At 39.0% G+C, this 17,309-nt stretch overlaps 1 protein-coding gene across 3 annotated transcripts in view; it reads right to left on the bottom strand.

Moving 5' to 3' along the window:
• Positions 1–17,309, bottom strand: part of fam53b (family with sequence similarity 53 member B) — a 125,453-nt gene that overhangs the window by 28,513 nt on the left and 79,631 nt on the right. The gene's annotated exons all lie outside the window — the stretch shown is intronic.

Raw genomic sequence — 17,309 nt, 5'->3', positions numbered from 1 at the left:
TAAATGAGGTCCTTAAGAAATTCTCAGGGTAACTTAGAGTTTTAGTGCGTATGAAGGGATTGCCTTTAGCTGCTTTTCCTGTATGTACTGGTCTGACTTTAAGTTATTTTATCATTTTAACAAGCAACTAAGATATTTGATGCTTGTTTCTATTTGGCTGAAGACGATTCAGGAGTAAATCATTGTTGTGTATCGACAGAGTATTAAAACTTTCAGCTTTAATCTAAATGTAAGCAGCCTCTTCAGCCAAATAGAAAAATAAAACCACAAACTCTTGAAATAAAACACTTTTTTAAAAAGCTGGAAATGAAAATACTGTGTAAGCCTTTGTTTATGGTTATGACTGACTGCATTTGTAACATCTGCAGGTGCTTTCTAAAATGCAGTGAAACAAGGGTTATCATTTAAATAACACACCTAATAAAGCCACACAGTCAATGATATGCCAATACTTGTCCATATCAGAGGTTCTCAGTTATGTGCTTCTGAGCAAAGAAATAGTTATTGACACAGTATAACACGATGGAAAACATCAGAAATGAATTCATCATCTGTTGTTCAAGTAAATGATTAAAGTAACTGATACATATGGTGCAAAGGTTCCAAATGCAGCCTTTTGCACCCTCAGGGTATGGAGAACAGAGAGGCATACTGGCAAACCCATCAAAGCTAATTTATGTTATATAACAGAGATGCTCAACAATACAAGCATGTTCTTTAACATTATTTGCTATTCTCATATTTCGCAGACTACACTAGTAAACTTGCTCAATTCATGCACCGTGTTTAGATTGTGAACAATAACTGGGCTAATCTAGACTTGGGTAAAACAAATCGTAAATAGCAGGCAATCTTTTCTCACAAAAGCTGCTTTGGAAGCCTTGATACTATTGTGCATAGAATGGTGAAACCACCAGAGTTAAAAACAGGATCAGAATATTTAAAATAATTCAAAATGAAATAAGTAAAACATCTTTTTGAAGTGTTAGTAAGATTTATATTTTACTTGCATCTCGGATTATTCTGCAGTTATTTCTGACCAAAGAGAGCAGGAAAGGAGTTTCTTTCAGAACAGCTGCAAATTTCAGTTTATGCTTCACTGCAAGAGTATATCATTCTGCACTGTTTTACCACAAGTATGAGTAACTATCTAGAAAAGCTTATCCAGTTATAAGCAACCAATACATTCCTGATACGAGAATAACACTAAATAAATTTCAGCAGCTTGGTTAAAGTGAAATTGATGGAATAGCATCAATCCTTATTAATTAGTTATCAATTATTAATTAAAATGTGACTGCTGCAAACCAGAGAGAAATGTAAAAATCCTCTTGACATTATTTTGCAATGATGTTCAATATGGGATCTTTATTTTTAGCATTTTTACTGAAACTTCTGATAAAAGCCCATCAAATGCATTTCTCTGTAGTGGGAGCATAGCACCAGTCAAGCACATGGAGCCTTGCTTTCTTAAACATTTACCAACTCACAATAATGACAGAGAAATGACATCTGGCTGTGCTGTACCTGACTGGGGAATGATTCATGGGCATTCAAAATGGGAAAATGTTCCCTTCCTCAGCAATGAGATCCTTCATCTAGATGAGCATAAAATATACAAAGAGCAAATGAAAGTGCAGTGCGATCAGAGCTAGAGATTACAGCAAGCAATTCAAACATCGAAATACTGACTGAATGCCAGGCAGAATCAACAGAGCTTCCAACAAAATACGCTGTCTCACTGCAGAAAATTAATGTGTGAGCTCAAAGCATATTTTAAAATTAACAGCCAAAGTACATTTCTATTCAAGCATAGCCAGATGCAGCTTGGTCCCCTGCTGGACCTCCTTCTACCTACACTGTCTGAATCTTTAAGAAAAAATTAAACAATCGGTCTATGTAATTTATAATATCACATCATTGGAATGGTTACGCACACAAGCAAATAAAAAAGCAAACTCACTTATCTGAAATGATAATCCAACAACAATTTAACCTAATTTCAGGTGACATAATTGATTGCTTATGTTTTTATAAGCAGAAGCTTAAAAATGTTTCAGATACATGATCTCCAAGTAATTCTGGGAAAAGCCTTCAGCATCTTTTCCCAACAGCAGAGTTAACACTGTTGAAGCCTTAACACAAACATAGCTCAGTTACACTGCTTTTGAATTTGCTTAGAAAAGTAAAATTGGAAACTGGTGTTGATTTTTATCCCGGGATTTCTGCCTCTGAGGAGAAGCTCGGTTCCAACACTTCTGAAGTTTAGATAAATTCCCATTCGTGTGTTTCTTTTGGCCAAAACCTGACCTTTTTTCAGCAACACCCATCAATCCCAACTATAAAAATACTTGTAACTCTTTCAGTAGTTTTGTTCGAGGGATTCTGTAATTCTTTGATTCAATGAAGTATAGCAAATATACTTAACAGGTGATGAATATGCACTGTCAAAGGAATTGGACTCTTTATGTAAAAATCTTCAATCACGTAAGAGAATAAGTGAGAAAAGGACATATACTTTCAGAACACTTGCCCTCCTTCAGATCCAGACAAGATAAATGAGAGAGGGGCAAATACATTAAAATAACTTTCACTGCCTCTGTATATTATTACAAAACGCCAACTCTGGGCTGTTACATGTTTTGTCAAATCTCTCCCTGTACTGATCTCAGACACCACCATCCTGCTGGGATGTTGTCTGAACAGTCATTTTGCATTTGTGAGATTTGGCACTGAAAGTCAGCAGTTTGTTATGCAGAGGACTGTTGACCATTCCAAGCCACATTTGGTGTCATATTTCCAAAAGTCATTGGATAGCAATAAGGAGCAAAAACACCAGAGTCAGTATAGTACAGAAACAGACCCTTCGGTCCAACATGTCCATGCCAACCAGCTATCCTAACCTAATCTAGTCCCGTTTGCCAGCACTTGGCCTGTATCCTCTAAACCCTTCCTATTCATGTACCCATCCAGATGCTTTTCAATATTGTAATTGTCCCAGCTTCCACCACTTCCTCTGGCAGCTCAATCAGAAATGTAAAAAGTGTCCCCATATCCATGCCAGTGGAGATTAGCTAATTTAGCACCAATCCAAACTGAATCTTGGAACTTCCTTGTTTGTAGGCAACTCACTGCATGAAGTCACTCAGCCATGAGAGGGAGCTATTCTTTTTCCTCTTAAATCCTTGTCCTTGATCACTGTGGGTTGGGGAAGTGTGGGTTAATTAGGTAAATCTTAGATTAGAGCTGTAAACATCTGGGACTTTATAATCCAGGCTGAGGGGGTGTAAGTATGTGAACAGCTTCTTGCACATATTGCATGATGTAGAGTCACATTGACAATCTGCTTTGGGCTGCTCTTGTGTAGTACACATGTAATGAATGATTAATTTTGGACTAGCTCCTAGTGAAGAGAAATAACTGGTGTTAATACAATGGCCTCCGCACGACAGCTTGTGTAGTAACAAACTTTTCAGAAAGTGTGCTTTTAATATTTTCAAAAACATAGTTTACCTAGACCAAATGAGAGAGAATTTGTATTTGTATCAGACAGAGCATGACCGTTAGATTAAAGGATCCTTTTGACATGAGCCATTATTGGGACTCTCATGTAGGCTAAAAAAAAGTTGGAACATCTGTCAATTTCAAAAACAAAGTTGTCAGTAAGAAGCAAGGTGAATCACTAGCAAAAGTGCATAATGACTACAATACAAATTTTATAAATGAGGAAAAGAAAGGTGCTTTTTCCACCAAGGTAGCTGACTTTAAGAAGTTTTTCCTTTGCAGTGAGGTACATGTACATCAATAAAAATTGTGTTTAAGGTTCTTTGATCCTCAGCAATATATAAACATATTAAAGAAAACATAAGGACTGTATTTTTCTGACTTCTCTCAGTTTGAAGACTGATTTCAGAAAATTGTCTCTGCTAACTGAGGAATAAGTAGACAGAATAATTTTAATGAGTTTATCAGGCAATCAAACTCCAGAAGTAAACTGTACATGCGATCACATTAGCTCAGGTTTAATTAAGAGTGAAGCTGGCTTCTTGTAAAAGCAAATCTTTCCTGAATCCCAGTTTGCTCGTCAATTTGTCTGCAGCAGCAGGGGGTTAGGGCTAATAGGACATCACTCATATAAGTGTGCTCACAATTGGTTACTTTGTTCATCCAGTTTATAACAAGTAACATGATCATTTTACAACAGATCACAATCCAAAGGGAGATATTGCAGCTGCAGCACATGGAAGGAAAAAAAAGGCTAGAAAGACTAGACTTACATGTTTATTGTCTAGAATGTGTTTAAATAAAATTTGACAATGTGACCCAATGAAATTCTGAATATCTGCAGGAAATAAATATCTGTACTTATGAATTGTCTGAATTTCTTTCCAGTTTACATATATAGCAAAGAAAATGTGCAGAACAGACTCTAAGTTCTACACAAGTTATTTTGAGCATCCTGACCAAGGTTTCTTCTAATTTCTTTGAGAGTGCACAGATGATGTAATTAAATGTACAGCCTCAGTAAATTGGTTTGTGCACACGCTCAAAGATTTAAGGGCCCAATGTGTGTAGGACTTGTACAGAACGTTTGGATCATTAAACAACTAAGCAGCTGTGAGGGAATAGTAATGCTGACCACGTGATGAATTACAGGATCACTTAGAACAGGGCTTGCCAATGTGGGGTCCTCAAACAGAGTCAAAAGCTGAAAGTTGGTGTCGCAATATCAGAGAGTGATGGCTGCTAGTCCAAAACAGCCATGTTCCCATCCTAACAGACCCTCCATTACATATTGCTTATATGAAGGGTCGCAATAACTTTCAAGCCTCAAAATAGTTTGCAAAACACTGGTTTAGGATGACTTTGGGACATTTATAATAAAGAAAGTTAGTGCATTGGCCCCAAATTTCCTTGGACTGCCACTGCAACACCATGAGTTCTCCAAACGTGCAAAAGCTTTTGTCAAAATTATTGCAGGAAAGACACAAAGCTTGAGAAGATTCAGGGCTTTAATGAAATCAAGCTATTGAGATTCATAATTAATATAATTGAGTTATACTATGAACAATGGCATCGGTGTCCTAATTATGTAAAAACAAATTACATGATTTTACTTTTCTGATTATGCTTCAGTTGTGCCATGTGGGTCCTCTTCTGTATACTAAATGATATATACATTTTTGGTCATGCCATTGTAACATGAGATTTGAACACATGGATAACTCAAAGATCATGAAATAAGGATCCTTTACTCCACCAGCATCATGTCATTGCAAACATAAGGATAATTGAAGGTTAAACAAAGAGGTCACAGTATTTACATGGATTTAAGCCCGAGGATTATTGATTGTTGAAGAAATCCTTTTTGGTCTGATTCTTCTCCTCTTGAGACCACCTTTCCCCAATGACACCTTTCTCTTCGGGGAGGATACATTCAACTGCTCCAGCTAGTCAGGGCCCTTCTCACCATCACCACCTGCTTCTGGCAGTTCCAACACAACTGCTCAAACTCTCTAACATGGTGTCCTCCTCCTTTCACCATCCTCACCTGCTGCTTGAAGTTCCATCACACTACAAAGCAGGATTCCAAATAGAAAGTTTGCAATTTTAACCGGGGCTGCTTATGACTGGTTAAGCTAAGGATAAGGTAAACAGCCACTTAGAGTCTAGTATATCTTCCTTCCTTAACGAATCCTGCTCCTGCAGCAGATATTAAGCTCTGATGCATTAGGTGTTCTAATCTCTCCATCTCCATTGCAAGAAAAGGGTCATTCCCAAAATACTGACCTATCAGTTTCCACCATACGCCCTCTCCATGAAGGATTCATGATATTTATTGAACATTTAAGCCTGGTCAAGTCATGCAGCGCAGGTAATCTAATAGCCAGTCCTCAACCACTGGCAGTGTGCACAAGGGGACTGAATATTCAAGGATGACACTGATGGCTGTTTGCCGCTTCCTTTTTAATGTTGGCGTCTGGAACCTAGTGCCCAGATAATTTTAAGAGTGTCAGTCCAAAACACATGCAATTTTCAATTGTAGGTGTCCTAATTGAAGGTGGCAAGGACTACCAGAGGGCAGGAGCTTCCTGCAGAGCAGGAGTGGCAAAGGTGGATGTCAGCTATGAAGAGCTTGCCAACACACCATAGGAAGCATTGACAAAACAGCCAGACGAACTTGCTCAGCATTCAATGTGTTTACAATTGACCTTGGGTTTCAACTCCATTTTCTCATCTGTTCCCATTTCCCTCAACTTTGAGAGCCGAAAATCTCAGCCTTAAATGCACATAATGATGATGGTGCATCCATAACCATCTGTAGGGAAAAAAGTATTCCATTGATCCAAACATTTGAGTGGATGAATTTCTCTTCCTCATAGTCCTAAATAATCACCCCTCAATTTCAAGATCGTGCCCCATATTTTGGGATTGTCCAATCAATGGAAACGATCTCTCAGCTTCATCATGTCATTGCTTTGCATAAAAGAGCAGCTTACCCCTCAGGGGGTCAATCACCTTACCAGACCCAAAAGCAGTCAAACATCCAAATTAAAGATATTGCACACAATCTGGACTGGACCCTCCAAAGAACCCAATAACTTCAGTTGTGCACCAGACTATTCAGATTTGGCTGATTATAAATTGAAAATAGCCTCCTTACACACACTGACCTGTTAAAAACCTTTGTGGAGCTTAGCAGACTGTTAATTAAAGGTGAATGTGTTCTTGACCATCCCCAATGCACAATACCAGTCAGCACAGGCACAGTCAAAAAAACTAATCCTGGACAAAGCACTGGTACATCTCACCAGCTAGAAGATATATTAGGTTACCTTAGCACTGTATGACTTGTCCAGGTTCAAATGTTCAATGTAGGCTGGCAGATGGTTAAAATAGAGTACTGAAGCTTTAGTTCTATTTATGATTTTGTTTTATAATAATCTCATTTTAATGACTGTTTTATGATCAAATATGTCTGGAAGTTAATTTAGAATTTTGATGCGCAGAGTATTTTTCTGATTTATTGTCATTACTCAGAAAATCTGTCCATAAATCTCAGCACTGCTGTGATTTTACCTTTCAGCTTTGTAAGCCTAGTTTGTAATTAGTGTTTTATTACTCTAAGTTTTAATTTGTTTCCTAATTTATTTTAGCAGCAATATACATCGCAATAAAGCAATCTGATTCTGAATAAAGAGCTTTAAGATTTATGCTTCTGTAACATTGGGATTCAAAAGCGACAGCATGACTGTCCTGCGGTTAATCATGATGTATTCTAAGTTAAAGACAATCTCATCTTACTTGTCAGCAGTGTGATCATAACAGTTCAGAACTGCTCAAGCTATCATAGTACATGGTTATGACACTTTTATTTTCCAATTCTCACTCTATCCCATCTCCTGAGCTCTTCATTTTTCTGACCTATCTGTATCACTCACCTGGAAAGCCATGATTTGGCATTTTGTATCCCAGCTTCTCCATCTCCCTCTCACTTTGTTAAAACCCTCTGACTTTGGCCTAGACATTGGTCACCCCTTTTAATATCCCCTTCTTTGTACTGGTGCCCATTTGTTTCTGATTAAGTACATGCAATATTTTTCTTTGTTAAAAGTACTATACAAATTTAACTGGTTATTGTTGCTGTCTTCTGAATGTGCTCCCCTCCACTTTAGGGGCAGAGGAGTTGCTGTTGAGTTACAAAGGAATGCAGTGCAGGAGGAGGCCATTTGACCAATTTTACCATACTGATCAAAAATGTATTATTCACGCCAATGCCACTTTCTAGCACTTGACACAACACCCTGTAGGTTTCAGCATTGCAGGGGCTTATACAGGTACAAAATTTCTTTTAAAAAAGTGTGATGAGGAATTGCACCTTTCACACCGTTTCAGATAGTGAGTTCCAGACTTCAACGTCCTCCAGGTGAACAAAATTCTCATCTTCCTTCCCCCAACGCCCCCCCTAGTCTTTCTGCCAATTATAAAGTTGATGCCCTCTGATTATTGAGTTCTCTGATAAGGGAAATGAGTCATTCCTATTCATGCTATATTCCCCTCCCTCCTATCCCAGTTCACTGAGGCCAATTAAAGCACCAACAAATACTTCAAAGGAAAATTAATTCAATTCAGACTAGAGGCTAAATAAATGCATTGCTCTAATATTACAACCTTTAAAGCATTCCATTTTCAATTTCACAGAAAATAAAAATGCTTGTCCTAGTCCTGATGTATGCAAATCTAAACCCCCCCCCACATTTCCTTTATGCCTTCATTTAGAGATTTTATAATCAAAGCTTGGAATCATAATTCAATTTGTCTTCTATTCATTTACTCAGTTCTACCAAAACAGAATCTTTCATTGCAAACTTTCATCCTAGTTGTACTCTCATTCTCACAGTCTTAGAGATATACAGCACGGAAACAGACCCTTCAGTCCAACTCATCCATGCCGACCAGATGTCTTAACCTAATCCAGTCCCATTTGCCAGCACTTGGCCCATTTCCCTCTAAATCCTTCCTGTTCATATACCCATCCAGATGTCTTTTAAATGCTGTAATTGTACCAGCCTCCATCACTTAAAAGGCCCTGTAAGGCAATGAGAGGGCCATTCACACCACTTTCACTTGAGGTATCACACACTGCTTGAATAATACTGTCAATGTTTCTGTTCTGTGCTCAAGTGTCAGCATAGCTATTTCCTGTTCACTGAAAAGCTCATTTGTAAAAACAGTGTTCAATTAAAACATGAACAAAGACATCCTGTTGCACCAATTCCCTCACCCCACACACCGAGCATTTAATTATTGTTTTTGTTGTGATAAATTGTAAAAATACATCAGATAATCAATACAGAAGGTATTTTTACCCTGTACATAATCTGGGGTGTAAAACTATGTAATATCAGATTGGACAAGAGGTGAAAAAACACAGCTAACTGAAAGTTTTATTTACATGAGAAACTAAACCCTTTGTCAATAGAAACTTAAAATTTTCAGTTTTCGACAATTTGCAATTTTCAACTATTTGAGAGTATCACAAAACTGATAAAGGATGCATATGACAGATGTCAGGTGGATAATACAACTGAGCAGTGGACTGAACATAGAGAGTGCAGAGGGGAAGTGAGAAAACAGATTAGGGAAGGAGACAGTATGAGAAGCAAACAATAACGGACATAAAAGGAATTCAAAAATATTATACAGCCTTATAGTATTTAAAGGGTGTGAAAAGGAGTGGGACTAATTAGGGATTTATACATGGAGGCAGTGACCTTTGCATCTATGTCTCCAAGGAAAATGAGACTCTCAATTCATAGTGAGTTGCAGTGAGAGAGGAGGTAGCTAAGATATTGGATAGAAGGTATTGGATGGGCTAAAGATTTATAACAAGGTGTTGTTGGATAGACCTGAAGGGCTTGAAGTAGATAAAATGCCTCAATCAGTCAATATTCATCCATGGAGATATGGAGAGGGCACTGGTTATAATCTTTCATTCCTCTTTTGATACAGAATTGTCAGATGGCTAGGAAACTAAACTCGGTGGAGTAGTGGACAGTATGGAAGAATGTTACAGGTTGCAGGGGAACTTGGATAAACTGCAGAATTGGATTGAGAGGTGACAAATGGAGCACAATGCAACTAAATGTGAGGTGATGCACTTTGGGAAGAATAACAGGAAGACAGAGTACTGGGTCAATGGAAAGATTCTTGGTAGTGTGGATGTGCAGAGAGATCTTGCAGTCCACGTACATAGATCCCTGAAAGTTGCCACCCAGGTGGATAGTGCTGTTAAGAAGGCATACTGTGTGTTAGGTTTAATTCGTAGAGGGATTGAGTTCTGGAGCTGCAATATCATGCTGCAACTATACAAAACGCTGGTGCGGCCACACTTGGAATATTGTGTACAGTTCTGGTCCCCATATTTCGGGAAGGATGTTGAAGCATTGGAAAAGGTGCAGAGGAGATTTACCAGGATGCTGCCTGGTCTGGAGGGAAGGTCTTATGAGGAAAGGCTAAGAGACTTGAACCTGTTCTCATTGGCAAGAAGACGACTAAGAGGGGATTTGATAGAGACATACACAATGATCAGAGGATTAGATAGGGTGTACAGTGAAAGTCTTTTTCCTAGGATGATGATGTCAGCGTGTACAAGGGGACATAACTACAAATTGAGGGGTGATAGATTTAAGACCGATGTCAGTGGCAGGTTCTTTATGCAGTGAATAGTAAGGGCGTGGAATGCCCTACCTGCTAATGTAGTCAACTCAGCCACATTAGGGAGATTTAAACAATCCTTACACAAGCACATGGATGATTTTGGGAAAGTGTAGGGGGACGAGCTGAGAATAGTTCACAGGTCAGCGCAACATCGAGGGCTGAAGGGCCTGTTTTGCGCTGTATGTTCTATGTTCTAAACTACAGATGTTACAACCTTATTCATTAAAGTGGTACAGGGATAAACCCAGTAAGTACAGTCCAGTTTTTAGTATCTCAGTGGTGAGAAAGCTTTTAGAAACAATAATCCAGGGCAAAATAACAGCCATTTGAACAAACATGAAGAGAACTTTTGCTCGGAGAAAGTGAGGACTGCAGATGCTGGAGATCAGAGCTTAAAAATGTGTTGCTGGAAAAGCGCAGCAGGTCGGGCAACATCAAAGGAGAAGGAGAATCGACGTTTCAGGCATAAGCCCTAACTTTTGCTGTCAACACCACCAATGGCAGAACCCGGCAGCATAAATGACACCAAATCCATCACAATCTCTTTAAAATAAAACGCCCACCATTTACAATGGCTTCCAATTGAGTACTATTATGAACAATGCAATCAGCTTTCTCTCATCAGAGTAAACCACTCTGAAAATACTGCTCCCTATTTGAAACACTCTTGTCAAACTTTCTGCCCCTGGGGACTCAGAGCAGGCTGGAGAGCCAAATATCATTTCAGCAAGAGATGTCACGGACAAGTGGTATGGTGAAGTGCTTCAACACCTTTTATACAATAATCGAGTTTAGATGCTTACAAAATGGGCAAGAAATCCCTACTTGCTGAAGTGATACTGCTTTAAATTACATCAATTTATGGCAGAGTGTAATGGGAAAGGGAAAAACAAATCTCCCACTACCTCCCCTATAAATGGTTGGTTGTACCATCCCCCATGTAAATCAATGAGTGAATTAAAAACCAGTCTTAAACAAAGAGATAGCTGGACCTTGTGATTTCGCTGATTTAATGCAGGGTTTACTAAAGGCCACAATCAGGGACTCAAGCTGAAATTTGGGGGTTGCAAGCTCTGATGAAAAACATGGCTGACCATCCACCCCTTACTCTCATAAGGGTACTCATTACCACTACCCTCCCCCGACACCCACCACCATCAGCACCTATACTCACAGTGAGGTGCAATAATTTTCAAATCTTAAAACGGGCAAAAGTGTGGGAAGTACTGACCAAATGTTTGAGCTCATGTAGTTACTTCACATAGAGTTATTCAGCAAGGAAACAGACTCTTCGGTTCAATGCGTTCATGCCAACCAGTTATCCAAAACTGGTCTAGTCCCATTTGCCAGCATTGGGTTTTATATCCCTCTAAACCTAGATGAGTTTTAAATGTTGTAATTTTACCAGCCTCCAGCACTTCCTCTGCCAGCTCGTTTCAATCATGCAACATCCTCTGTGTGAAAAAGTTATCCCTCAGGTCCCTTTGAAATCTTTCCCCTCTCACCTTAAAGCTATACCCTCTAGTTTTGGTCGAACCTACACTTGTGCACTACTCAGTTTCCTGACAGTTCCACGGTCAGGTAAGGAGATTTAACAAGAAGCTGCTGTTGAAATGGAATGTATAAAGAAGACCAAGGATGTCAGAAGAAGCGGGAAACCATAAGAGTTTTACATAGCTATTTGGATACAGAACTGGCTCAAAGGTAGAGACAGAGGATGAGGTGGTGGTGGTGGAGGGCTGTTTTTCAGAATGGAGGCCTATGACCAGTGGAGTGCCACAAGGATCTGTGCTGGGTCCACTACTTTTCATCATTGATATAAATGATTTGGATGTGAGCATAAGAGGTATAGTTAGTAAGTTTGCTGATGACACCAAAATTGGAGGTGTAGTGGACAGTGAAGAAGATTACCTCAGATTACAACAGGATCTTGATCAGATGGGCCAATGGGCTGAGAAGTGGCAGATGGAGTTTAATTCAGATAAATGCAAGGTGCTGTATTTTGGGAAAGCAAATCTTAGCAGGACTTAATGGTAAGGTCCTAGGAAGTGTTGCTGAACAAAGACCTTGTAGTGCAGGTTCATAGCTCCTTGAAAGTGGAGTCACAGGAAGATAGAATAGTGAAGAAGGCGTTTGGTATGCTTTCCTTTATTGGTAAGAGTACTGACTATAGGAGTTGGGAGGTCATGTTGTGGCTGTACAGGACATCGATTAGGCGATTTTTGAAATATTGCGCGCAATTCTGGTCTCCTTCCTATCGGAAAGATGTTGTGAAAGTTGAAAGGGTTCAGAAAAAATTTACAAGGATGTTGCCAGGGGTGGGTGATTTGAGCTATAGGGAGAGGTTGAATGGGCTAGGTCGGAGGCTGAGGAGTGACCTTATAGAGGTTTATAAAATCATGAGGGGCATGAATAGGATAAATAGAACAAGTTTCTTCCCTGGGGTGGGGGAGTCCAGAACTCAAGGGCATAGGTTTAGGGTGAGAGGGGAAAGATATAAAAGAGATCTAAGAGGCAACTTTTTCACGCAGAGGGTGGTACGTGTATGAAGTAAACTGCCAGAGGAAGTGGTGGAGGCTAGTACAATTGCAACATTTAAAAGGCATTTGGATGGGAATATGAATAGGAAGGGATTGGAGGGATATGAGCTAAGTACTGGAATGTGGAATTAGATTGGGTTCAGATATCTGGTCTGCATGGATAAGTTGGACCGAAGTGTCTGTTTCCGTGCTGTACATCTCCATGACTCCATATTGTACTGACGCACTCTATGCATATTAGTTCTCCAACCGCTAGCTGACTTTCTTATTTAAAAAATAGCTACAGTCCCAAATTCCTGAAGGCAAGTGCTGCATAATGCAAGTATTGTTTGTCCAACTAATGGTTCGGATATTAAATTTGATCCTGCCAATGTACAGTGTATCATTACAGTTCCAATTTGGCATTCACCAGCTAGAAGTTGCTATTCATACTGACCTTGAGGCAATTCCAACATTATGACATATAAATAGCTTAAAATACTGCTGCCAGATGAATGCCATTCAGTTTGCCCAGGAATGCCAGAATAGTTTTGTTCTAGTGTTGCCAGTCAATATCATAATTCCATTATGGATCTTGGAACCTGGCCAAAGAATGAGTACTGATATCAGAATCCCACATACCACAAAATCTCAGCACTTGCACAGATCATTGTTGAGTTCAGACGGATTACTATGGGATCAGAGTTGTAGATTGTCTACAAAATGTTAGCTTGTCTCTTTAAAGTACCAAAGAAAGAAGTAAATCTCTTGCTAACAAAAACATAATAGGAAAAATCTCCCTCACCGAGAATTGCCCAAAGATAGCTTTGAAGGAGACATTGCATAACTCCGCTTGAGATTTAATATTTACTGCAGCCATCAAGTGCAGCAGTCCTACAGTACCAACTCCTCTAAAGATACAGGCTTTGTTAAAGTCTCATGGTAGAGACAGGTGGATGTTCTTTTTAAAAAAGGTGGCAAATTACTGCATTTATATAGCATCCTGGTATAGAAAACATCCCAAAGTGTTTGACAAGAAATGGATTAAGAGAGAATTAATGTTAACCTAAAAGAGAAAAATATCAAGGGGACTGCAAATATGGTCAAATTGCTGCATTTCAGGGACAGTATGAAAAAGGAGAAGAGGGAGATTGAGAGACAGATGAGAAAGGCAACTCCAGAGCATGGGCTGGAATCAGCTGACAGTTGTACAGCAACAAGAGGAAGTCATGTACAAGCAAAGAATTTGGAGTGGGTTAGACGGCTAGAGGTGGTTAAAAAAATTAGGGAGGGAAAGAGCACAGAGTTTTGAACATAAGCATGATAATTTTGGCAGAGAGCTAAAGTAGGTCAACAAGGAGAGGGTTTTGATAAAGGATAGGAATGTGCAGCAGCGACGTGGATGAAATAAAGTTTACGGAACATTGCGGATAAGAGGCCAAGAAAACACTGGTAAAAGTTATGGAACAATTTCAGAAGCATGGCTGTGGCTTTTAGCAGCAGGTAGATTGAAGTAGAGACACAGGCAGGGTGGACAAAAATGTCTTCAGTGATGAATACGATATAGGATTAGACACAAACAGATGAACAAACAAGACACAAGTTAGAAGCTGTGGATTGTACGTTTTCATGTTTATTTTAAAGATGTCACCTTGTGAATGAGGTTGCAATACTATGCTGTGAATAGACGCTGTGCAACACCCTACAAACAATAATCTGCAGTCTATCTTAGAATGTGCTGGTGAGAGGGCTGCACACGAATGCCAAATGATGATTTGAAGATCAGGAGAAACAGGTGTGACTGTCAGAAATTATGGTGAAGGAGGAGAAGGAAGTGCTGGTTTTACTGTGTCACATTATTGCCAGTGATATAAGGCAGGCCTTCAGACAGGGATATGAGAATCCCATCCTGCAGTTGCAAACAGTTGTGGCTTTGTGCTAATGATTTCATTTAGTCTCAAAGTAAGGTCTTTTGGTGCGGGATGCGGGGGGAATGGGAAGAGGTGCCTGCTCAGCAGAAGTTTAAAACCTCCTGGGAATTCCCATGAATCTGTACACCAGAGCTGCCATGGGGGTCCCAACAATTAGATCACATGGAGACTGAAAGATCTCAGCCAAGGTAAATTACTAAAGGCCTTTTTGGAAGCACTGTAGCGAAACCAATTTTCATTTATTTGAAATCCAAATAAAAACCTTCCCTTGATGATATCACTTGGAGCCAAACAATAATGTCGCATTTTAGTCAAACAGGTTTTCCCATTCTGCGCACAGTGTTAGAAAGAAAATGAGTATTTAACATCGCCGATACTGATCTATATCTAAATTGTACTGTGACACCCTTTTCAGATCTGAAAAGCAAGGAAGCAAGTTTAGATCAGTCATATTAGGGACAGAATTGAAGTAAAGGATTAAGCAAGTATTCTCTTTTACATTGCACCCATTTGTCAGCCATTATATAGGAGGTCTAAAAGCTTTACTAAGTGTAAAGTATTGAGGTGATTAATACAGATTAAATTAAGCATTGCACTTAAACTATTCCTCAATAGAGGCATTGCCTTAAAAATCATTACCATAATATAATGAACAGGAAATAACATTATAAAGCTCCGACCAATCCTTTCACAATTGTTTGAATGTAAGTTTTCAGCTAAGACATATATTGCTGCAGCAACATATGAGACATCTGAAAGAGAAAGTGAATGCAAATGGTCTTATGAAAATTGTTTCTATTATTGACAAGTTCTTTCAGGTAAACTGTCGCATTGAATTTGGGGGTGGGGGGCAAGATGTGGGAGATTCTCTGTTGAAGGGAAGTTGGAATCTCATTGCTAAGTTCTTGCATTTGGCTCAAAGCAAATTCAATTGATTTAAAAAAAGATTCACAAGTTGGCAGACTCCAAGATTCCCAAAGATTTAAATATTGCAAATTGCCTTTGGCTATTAATTTTGAAGACCACTTCAGAGAATATATGCTTGGTGACAGAGTGACATCACCATGTTCTATCTATTTACTAATACAGGAAAATAGCTTTTGTAACAAATTAAACACATGACCATCGTGAGAATAATGAAAGTCTCAAGATAAGCAGTTTGATTCATACAGGCCTGCAGCCCACATTTTCCGGAAACTCCTGAGGTAATACGAGCTCAAGTCATTACAGAGGAACCTCAATTATCCGAAGGACATGGGCGGGAGTATTTCATTCGGGTAATTGAATTCTGGATAATCAAATGCCAGATAACATAGTTTAGCTGAGCATTCGGAAATGCGATCTTGCCAGATAATCCAATATTCAGACAAACGAATGCTGGATAATCGAGGTTCCTCTGTATTCTGTTTGTATTTTTCCAAATTGTATCTCCAAGATTCCCAACAAATAAAGAAAAAGATATGTGTGAAACCCATCTCATCATATCCAGTCCATCATGATGCAATTACTTTCAGATTCAAGAGCTTTTCTTAATTTTCTTAATGTAAGAGGATTTTTTTTTTTAAATTAAAAGCTTCTGAAGGATATAAATTCAACATTAAGTATATAGAGCTCAAAACATCCATGTGAAATTATGCAAAATCAGAAATGGCTAGTGTACTCACTTTATAGTGAGGTGCAAAGGTTACAGTTTTTAAGCCCTGGGAGTGAAGAGGAGATTATGAGACATAACAAAACCCCAATACTAATTAGCCTTGCTTGTGGTGGGAAGGGGCAGGAATACAGGGTCAGTATCATTGTGAAATATTACTGTGGGCTCTATACATCTGTACAGATATTATGTGAGATTGTTTGACAATAAAGAACGCTGTATGCTGACCGTGTCCACTGCATTGTGCACTCTGTTGAAAGGCACTGTGCGGAAAAATGTGTGGTGTACAAATCATTGCTTTAGAATCCAAAACGACTGTTCTACACTTAATAGCAGAAAGGAGACTGTAGCAGCTGTAATCTAGGTAACACATTCAAAGTTCAGAAAGACTGCAAAAGCTTAAGAAGGAAACGACAGTTATCCAAAGACAACGATGGAGACTGGAAACCATGTTTCAGACAGTCATGGGAACTCAAACAGAGCAACCCTTTTGTAGTGATGACAGCTCTGCACGTATTGGTTTGAATAAAACACCGAAACCCATCAAAATTGCTCTAGATTTCAGCCCTTTCTGTTAATTAGCTATTTTTCTAACCTATTAGTTGTACAACGGTCAGCAAGTAACAAGAAACATATGATGCCAACACACAAGCACACCAAGAATGCAACAAAATTCATTAATGAGAAATCCATTATACAGCAAACAAAAGTGACCTTCAAATAGTATCACATCACACTGTGGTTGCTGTGAAGTATTAAATACTTTTTCAAAACAAAGAATACACTGGGCTGGGGAAGGGTTTAAGTGTCCAAAACATCTTGTATGTATTGGACAGACGGGTTATGCATGCCTTGGCAAGGCAGTGTTTCACTGGATTAGCCAGATCTGATTAAAACCCTGGAAATACCCCTTGAACTGGTCAGTTCTATAATCATTGCAATGATGTTTATGTCAAATGACATCTTGTTGCATTTACCCTTTTAAAT

Source organism: Chiloscyllium plagiosum, chromosome 22, assembly GCF_004010195.1.
Source record: "Chiloscyllium plagiosum isolate BGI_BamShark_2017 chromosome 22, ASM401019v2, whole genome shotgun sequence".
NCBI lineage: Eukaryota > Metazoa > Chordata > Chondrichthyes > Orectolobiformes > Hemiscylliidae > Chiloscyllium > Chiloscyllium plagiosum.
The sequence above is the reverse complement of the archived record's forward strand: the minus strand, read 5'-3'. Positions and strand labels throughout refer to the sequence as shown.